The following is a 9,094-nucleotide window of genomic DNA, read 5'->3' on the forward strand; positions in this document are numbered from 1 at the left end:
ACTCCATTAGTGATTTTGCCGATGTACCCATACAAACAGCAAACATTAGTGACAGGGTGCAGTTTAAATTGGGAATTGACCATGTTTTTGGCCCTCCCCGGGCCATTTACCTAACCCAGTTTGGCTGGTTTCGTTTTAAAAAGGGAGTTCTGAGAACAGATCTCCTGCATCCTCATTAAGCTCAAACCAGGCCCTTTATTTGGCATTTGACTGGCTCAGAGGGGTCAGACCTCACTGAAGCTATTCCGAGAGATCAGAGCCAGTTACAAAAGTGCCTTTCTCCCATTTTCTACTTCCCAAGTCCAAGTGCTTGGTCACCCCTTCTTTCACTGGTCCTTGCAACAGCTCATAAGCAACATCACTTCCTTTCTTGAGCACTGTAGAATGAAACCTGATTCATACATTTGGGGCCTGTTACCACCTCTCACATGATGGGACCCCTTAGTAAAACCTTGCTACAGTTCTCTTGGAGCTGCGGTGGCTCAAGTGGTTAAGATGCTGAACTGCAGGCTGTGGAAGGTCGGTAGTTCAGGAGTTTAAGACCCGGGTGCTGCATGACGGAGTGACCTCCCATCTCTAGTTCCAGCTCCTCCTAGCAGTTCGAAAGCAAGAAATTGCAAGTAGATAAATAGGTACCACTTCAGTGGGAAGGTAACAGCGTTCCGTGGGTCTTGGTGTTTAGTCATGCCGGCCACATGACCACGGAAATGTCTTCGGACAGCGCTGGCTCTTCGGCTTTGAAACAGAGATGAGCACCGCAACCCTAGAGTTGGATTCGACTGGCTTTCGAGCAAGGGAACCTTTATCTTTACTTTACAGTTCTCTTACAAAACAACTATCTGGCATGTTTGGTATTGAGTTCAGCAACTAGGCAACTGCATGCAAATGTTTTTTTTTTAATAAATTTTTATTGGGTTTTTAAACACAGAACAAACAAAAACTAAGACAAAAAACAAACATAAACACATTCCTACATGAATCCCTCCCCCTACCTCCCCAATATATAAACAATAACTACAATTCTCTCGTAGCAATTGTTCCTGTGTTCCCATTCATCAACAGTGTTTTCACTGACTTAATCACATCCACCTTCCAATCAGAAATTTATCTAATTATAAACTTAATACAGTCACTTAATATACTTAATATATCTAGCATCATCGAATAAATAAATGCCGCCTGTCTTCTTCCATTAATATAAACCAATATCTATCTCTTTGCCTCTGTAAAACAAGACATCCGAAACCAGAAAACTTTATATGACTATCTTACGCCGTTTTTGACTCAGATCTCAAAAGCCAAAAAAACAACAACCCAGAAATAATTATGTTATCATTTGATACAATTATGAGGCATTTCCCTCCTATTATTTTTGTTTAACATATTTTACCTTGTACTTTGCATTATGAGGCCTTACTTTTCAAATTCAACAAACTCATATGGTTCAAACTTACAAAATTTATGTCAAGCACTAACTGTCCTGTTTACAGACCCTCACAAAACCTCCTTTTTAGTATGGGTCCTGTCTTTATCCCTCTAACAACCAAGAACTCAAGCATCTATATAAGGGAATTTATAACATTAATAAACAATTTCCTATCTATCTTGGATTTCATTTAAGCTTAAACTTAATTTCACCAATATTCCAGTTTCCGCACATCATAGTAGAACTCAAGCATCTGTATAAGGAAATGTATGAAATTCCACATTTTCTGTCCATCTTGGATTCCAATTGACCTTAAACTTAGTTCAACCAGTGTTCCAGTTTCAAAGCATCATAGTTCTTTACATATCTCAGTGAGCCACCTAATTTCATCATCTACTCATCCTCAATCTATAGAGCTCACTCACAACCACCATGTATGCTATTTCTTTTTTATTCTGATTTTCTTTCTTTTTTATCAGGTGTCTTTGATCTTTGAATTCCTTTAAATTGACTCCCAAACTGTTTATGAGGTAACTAGGAGGAGAGGCTCATGTTAAGGCAATTCGGAATGTGATACCCCTCCAGCCTATCTTGAGGCTCTATGCTGCATGTGTATTTGATATTTTATGCCAATAAAGGTATTGTATTTGTTTGTTGACTCCCAAACTGTCCGTCTTATGTCGCTTTAGGTCAATAGTCAAGTCTTTAACTTCTCTTGGTCATTTCATCGATACTTTCAGCCTTTTAGTCTTCTTTTTTTTTCTCCGGATGGGGTATGGCAGCCTTTTCCTCCCAACTCTCCTTTTCAATGTTTTCTCATCTTCCCCAACCGGGGTCAAAAAGTCCATGTTTTGCAGCTCTAGCTCTCGTTGTGTAGGTACATATTGGGAAACCTGTAAATTTCTTTCCTGCTCATCTTCCTGCAGTTCCGTTTGTCCTTGTACCTCATTTGTATGTTCCATGTCAAGGTTTCCCTCTGTACAAATAAATTGTGCATTCTCCAAAGCCTTGTCCCAGACCAGTGCAAGTGACTTCTCTAGTTCTCTTTTCAGTAGCTCTTTAAAGCTATCTGATCTGAGTTCTGTTAGTATTGCGTTCCGTATCTGGCTGCAAGCCTCAGCTAACGCCATTTCCTCCCGGAGTTAATTCCGCTTGTCCGTCGTACTCTTAAAGGTACAGCTGTTGTGCCCCAGGTTCTTCCAATATTTTTATAATCCTTAGAAGGTAGCAGTTAATATTATAGCCGGCCAAGCTATTTTTCCCCCTGTACCTTGTTTTTTTCCCCATTCTTGTTTTCCCTGTCTCCTTTTAAAAGTTCCTGGCCACTCTCTTTTCCCGATATGAAGAGGGGGAAACCATCAAAGGAGGATCTTCTTTCACATCAGTCGATTTGTTGGATGGTGATATCCGTTAGGGTAGCGTATGGGTGAGTCGTAAAAGAAGAAGAAGAAAAAACAAACTTACAAAAAAGCAAAAAAAAAGAAGAGTTAAAAGCACGGGTGGCAGCTGCTAGGCGGAAAACATGGCGGCCATGTTTCCACTCTCCGTGGCGCTCCTGCTTTGGGGCAAACCGGTCACCCCCCATCCTTGCCAGGGAAACGGGGGGGTCGGTCAAGCCTCCTACCTTGGACTCCCTACAGGAGCTCCAAGCGGGGCCCTCCGAACTTCGGGGGGCTCCGAGAAAGCGCACAGGAGCCCGGCGTTCTCAGGAGCTCCCGAGAAACATGCCCGCGGCACAGCGCCATGCCGCCGGAAGTCTCTACTGCATGCAAATGTTCTCAGGTGTTTTTTTTCCCATACCTCCCAAATGATTTTAGGATTTTTGAAAGCAAGATTGTTATTTTTTTTGCACAAAGAAAAAGGCTGTCAATGGGGAGAAGAGTATTGAAACAGAAGACTTCTTCTGCCCCCTGCTGGATCCAAAGGCAACTGCTTGTACCTGTGAAAATCCAGGAACTTAAAGCTATGGTGTACATTCTGGTGCTTGTGAGTGCACATACGTTTAACACAAGTTTCTGTCTTTTTAAGCCCAGCAAGTTTAGCTAAATCAATTTAATGCCAAAGGGTTTGTGCGTGCGTGTCTATGTGTGCCTGGTGAGATTCTCTGTTTGGGATGGAGCCCTCTAAGAAGGCTGGGACAGAAAGGAACCTTTTTGTTCCTTCCAATGCCTGTTAGGTGGCATGTTGTAATTCTCCTTCACTAGCCTGCCACCACCTCTGGCTTACCCCTGTTCGTTGTCCCCCTTCCTGGTGTCACCCAGATGAATGAGGGCTACAGTGGGAGGCCTTCTGGAGTTCTGGCCCCGCTGGAGGACCCAAGAGTAAGAAAGAAGCTCGATAAAGGGGCCAGCATCTACAGACTAACATGGCCACCCATCTGGATCTATCAGTTCGCACAAGGGAGATGTGAAATGAGTCCTGGAGATCTTTGAATGTAACCAGCAGGTATGCCATCTTTGATGGTTTCCCTCATTTTAAAGTGTTTCACAGGGAAGGAGAAACACTCAATCACTCAATCAGTGCTTACAACCATGAGGTAGAATGTTGATGTGAAGAGAAGAAGAATGTGCCCTCGGGTCAGAACCAACTCATGACAACCTCATCCACAGAGCATTCCAGGCAAGGCATGAGCAGAGGTGTTTTGCCATTGCTTGCCTCTGTGTAGCAACCCAAACCTTCCTTGATGGTCTCCTATCCAAGTACTGAATTTGACAAACCTTGGCTCCAGTCACACGGAGCATTAGCCACGCTACAGTGATTGGAAGATAGGCGGATTTTCCGGGCGCGATCACACTGCAATATTTGGGAAGCGTAGAGCTCCCAAGGCTTCCCGCCGAAAATGCGGGGTAAAAAACTAGTCCCTCCAAGGTACTAGTTTCCGGAAACCGCGGGGCAAGGGCGGGCGTCTGATCACGTTTCCGGTGGTAGTTCGTGGCATCCGGCGCCCGCCCATGTCCCCTTGCAAAAAGGTTCCCCCCCAAGTCTCCACGGGATGCGCACAAGCACCCAATGGAGCATGCGCACACTTCAGTTTTAAAAAAAGAACACAACCCCGTTTGCCATGCCACAGGATCCTCGTGTGATCGGCACCTCCCCTCTAGCCACGGGACCTCGAGGGGACGTCTGATCGCACAGCTGTGCGTTAGTTTGCTCCGGGGCAAACAGCCACGCTCCCCCCCCCCGCATTTTCCGGCCCATGTGACAGGGGCCCTTGCTTAGCTTCCAAGCTCTGACAAGCTAGGGCTCTGCTGGGATACTCAGGCTGCTTGTTGATTTGACATCTTTTGAAATAATTTTCTCTTATAGTATTTGCCTTTTCCTGTATGTGTTCCTGTCAAATTGTAGCTCTCTGGCACCCCCATTCTGCCACAACAACCTACCAGGAAGACTGATTTTCTCCTCTGCTCAGAAGGTTTTTGTAGCAGCAGGAAGCTAAAAACGGTCACTGTGTCTCTCTTGCACAGTAATACAGTCCTGTGTCTTCAGGCTTCAGGCTGTTCATTTGCAGATAGGAAGATGACTGGGAATTGTCTCTGGAGATAGTGACTCTGCCCTGGACATTGGGATTATAATATTTGTCGCTTCCACTGGGGCTGCTAATTCTTGCCACCCACTCCAGTCCCTTTCCTGCAGCCTGTCGGACCCAGTTGATATAATAGCCAGAAAAGGTGAATCCTGACCCCTTGCAGGAGAGACGGAGGGAGCCTCCAGGCAGGACAGTTCCCCCTCCAGTTTCCACAAGCTGAATCTCTGACTGGCAGCCTGGGAAAAAAATAAAGACAAATAATCAGCCAAGGGAAACCTATGTAGAAAAATATGTACTTGTCCCTGAACATCAGAGAAGAAAAGTACCCCAAAGAGCTGCAAAGAACAGAAGAAGTCTCAGCCAGAAGATCATGCTTGTTGCTGTGTTGGAGGATGCTGAGAGAGGATTAACACTGGGACCGGCAGAAGGTTTGGGGTGTTCTGAGTCTGAAGGGCTGGGCTGACAAGGGTGGGCTTTAAGGGAACAAAATGGTGTGGCTAATTTGCATCGGCTCCGGTTTATAAGGGCTGCTAAAGCACCTCCACCAGGCCTTCAAATTCATCATTTCCCCCCCTAAGCTATAGGGTGGAAAAAGAAAAGGGAAGCATGGCTTGCCCATTACCTTGTCTGTTGGTCCAGGGGTAAATTTATAGAGTAATTCCAATTTCCTTGAATGCTTTCTCCCCAATTATGGCTCCTGTATCCAGGAATGAAGAAAAGGATCACAAGCATATGATTTACACTGAGTATGAGAAAAGACGGCTGATCGACATGATTAAATTGCTTCCCTCCTTCTGTTAACACCATGCCCCACCTTTGTTTAGAGTTCTCAGATCCCTCCTGGCAATGGGCAGGGGATGGAGGGGCACTTACCAGGAGAAAGAGAAAGGCCAAGTCCACGTTACTGGTGTTGCATAGGCAGTGATGTCATCACATCAGTGACTTCTGGGCAATGCTCTGGTGATTTGATCAAAAACTCTATGATAAAACCCCCTTCTTCTGTAGACTTTTTGCCCAAATACTAAAGCGTCACCCAGAATTCACTGGTGTGATGATGTCACTTCCTGTGCAACATCGGCAATGTGACCTGGGCCTTTCTGTTTTTACTGGTAATTCCCCCGCTGGTCTGCTGATTGGTGGGTGGGGGGCAGGGCCTGGTGGTGGGGGATGCCTCCACCGGAGGGGGGTCTGGCAACCCTCCTTCTGTTCTCCTTATACTGTGAGTCCACTAAGGATTTAACTACACTAAAGATTTCTCCTCTCCAACTCCAGTTTGGTGTAGGGGGCCAGTTTGGTGTAGTGGTTAAGTGTGCAGACTCTAATCTGGGAGAACCGGGTTTGATTCCCCACTCCTCCATTTGCACCTGGCTGGATGACCTTGGGCAAGCCTAGTTCTGCCAGAGCTGTTCTTGAAAGAGCAGTTCTCGAAAGAGCTCTCTCAGCCCCACTCACCTCACAGGGTGTCTGCTGTGGGGAAAGGAAGGGAAAGGAGTTTGTAAGCAATTCTGAGACTCCGAGTGAAGGGTGGAGTATAAATCCAATCTCCTCCTCCTCCTCTTCTTCCTCCTCTTCCTCTTCTTCTCTTTCTCCTTCTCCTCCTTCTTTCCTACCACACATGCTGGACAAAAATCCCGGGGGCATCTTAAAAAGTACTTTTTTTTTTAAGTCATTTCAAGCTGCAGTAAAGGGCAGAGATTCAGGTTTCAGATTGCTGCAGGCCAGGGGGCATAAAAGGAGGAGGTAATAAAACAACAGAACTCCATAATTCACTATTCACACCAAGTCCTGACTCCCCTCCCCCCTTCCCCAGAAGATTCCTCATTACAATTTTCCTTCACTTTTCTATAGGTACAGGCTGGTATGGCAGGAAACAGTAAATAAAGACTGGTGAGTTAAAATGGCAAAAGTGGTTACAGTGCAAAGCAATAAGAATCATAAGTAGTGGTGGAAATTTGTTCTCAGTCACAAGTGTTTTATCAATTGAAACAGAATAGGCCTGAGGAGGGAACAGAATGCTCTTTCTTTACTGTCTTGGGTTTTTCTCCCCCTGTGGGTTTTTCAATACTCACTCGAGTGGGACCTACCTGAGTTGAGAAAAATACATGAACTTTTAACTGTGCCACATAGAGACATACTAAAAAATTTTTTTTGTTTCCCCCCCATTGAAAGCCAAGCCCTTCCACTATGGCTGCATCAACTGGGTCACTATTTTCTGTGTTGCTTTCATGCACCCAAGAAAGCAACATTTTGTCCGATTTGTCATTCAGAGAGTAAGCAAATTGAAATAGGAAAAGGGCGTAGTTAAGGAAGAAAAGGTCGGGCCAAAGGGGAGGGGCCAAATGGATGGGGGTGGGGCTAGAGGAGAAAGGGGCGGTACCAAAAGGGAAAGGGTGCTTGGTTATACTTGGTCACCTCGGACCCATGAAAACCTGGGACCAGCCCTGCCCTCACCTAGGAGCTAACACCCTATACTATACCTGCTACCACCCCTAGATGGAGGGTCTTTGGACTGTTTCTGCATTTTGGTGAAAGAACTCAGAATGGAGACTGACTGGGGAAAAAAGCTTCCTGGAAAACATGCTTTAAAACCTGCACCATAGCAATTAAGTCAAGGTGATAGCTGGCTGGCACTTTTCTGAAGACACCCATAAGAGCTGACTTTTACACCACTGCCAAAGAGATTTTCCTTCCACTCTCCTGCCTTGTTAGTATCTGATGACATTGTTGTACATATTAGATTCCATGTCAAAAATGAAGTCAAATGAGGAGGAAGTTCTTGTATTTTATTGTAATGTTAGGCCAAAGGACCCATCAAAGTTAGGCCAAAGGACCCATCAAAACTGACTGCTTTCTTCTCAGCATATTCAGGAAAAATGCCTCAATTAATAGGAAAACAATTAGACCAAATAGTTAACCAAAAATTGACAACTTTCTTCTTTTTCTTCTTCATCTTCTTCTTGAGCATATTCTGAACATATTCAGGAAATATTTATTTATTTATTTATTTATTTGGGTATTTCTACCCCACCCTACCCCGCCAAGCGGGCTCAGGGCGGCTTACAAGGGGCATGAGCCCATATAAAACCAATAAAACCATAACATTTAACCAACAATACAGTTTAACAGTAAACAATAAACAATAAAGTGCTTCTATTTAACAAGATGGTCTTAGATTGTTTGATAATAACTTCCAGCAACCCCCAATTTGGTGTGTCACTGTCCACTAGAAAGTGCAAACTCGCCCGCTGTTCTTGTCGCCACATAGATCTTATACCTCCCGTTACTCGGGCACTCCTGACCCTGATGGTATTACCAACCGTTGGTGGTAGTGGTGGTTGCGGCGGCCCCTACATAAAAGCCTGGTGGAAGAGCTCCGTCTTACAGGCCCTGCGGAACTGCATAAGGTCCCGCAGGGCCCTGATCTCATCCGGGAGCTCATTCCACCAGGTAGGGGCCGCCACTGAAAAGGATCTAGCCCTCGTTGCAGCGAACCTTACCTCTCGGGGGCCCGGAACCACTAACCGGTTCTGGGTCTCCGACCGAAGTGCTCTTGAGGGTATGTACGGGGAAAGGCGGTCCCTCAGGTAGGTCGGACCCAGGCCATATAGGGCTTTATAGGTAAGTACCAGCACTTTAAAGCGGACTCGGTATGCTATAGGCAGCCAGTGCAGCGCCTTCAACCCAGGCTTGATGTGTTCCCACCTGGGGAGGCCCAACAGCAGCCTAGCTGCCGCGTTCTGCACTAGCTGCAGCTTCCGGGTCAGCGATAAAGGCAGCCCCATGTAGAGAGCGTTACAGTGGTCTAGCCTTGAGGTGACCGTCGCATGGATCACTGTAGCCAGGTCTTCGCGGTCTAGGAAGGGGGCCAACTGCCGAGCCTGTCTCAGATGGTAAAATGCAGACTTGGCAGTGGCTGCTACCTGGGCCTCCATCATTAAAGAGGAGTCCAGGAGTACTCCCAAACTCCTAACCTCCGATGCAGGCACCAAAGGCACCCCATCGAAGGTCGGGAGAGGGAGCCCCAACCCCAAACCGTCCCGACTCAGGCCCAGGACCTCCGTCTTCGCCGGGTTTAGCTTCAACCGACTCAGCCTGAGCCATTCAGCCACGGCCTGTAATCCCTGGTACAGATCTTCCGGGGC

The sequence above is a fragment of the Gekko japonicus genome, unplaced genomic scaffold, assembly GCF_001447785.1.
Source record: "Gekko japonicus isolate JY-2015 unplaced genomic scaffold, Gekko_japonicus_V1.1 scaffold5558, whole genome shotgun sequence".
Classification (NCBI taxonomy): Eukaryota; Metazoa; Chordata; class Lepidosauria; order Squamata; family Gekkonidae; genus Gekko; species Gekko japonicus.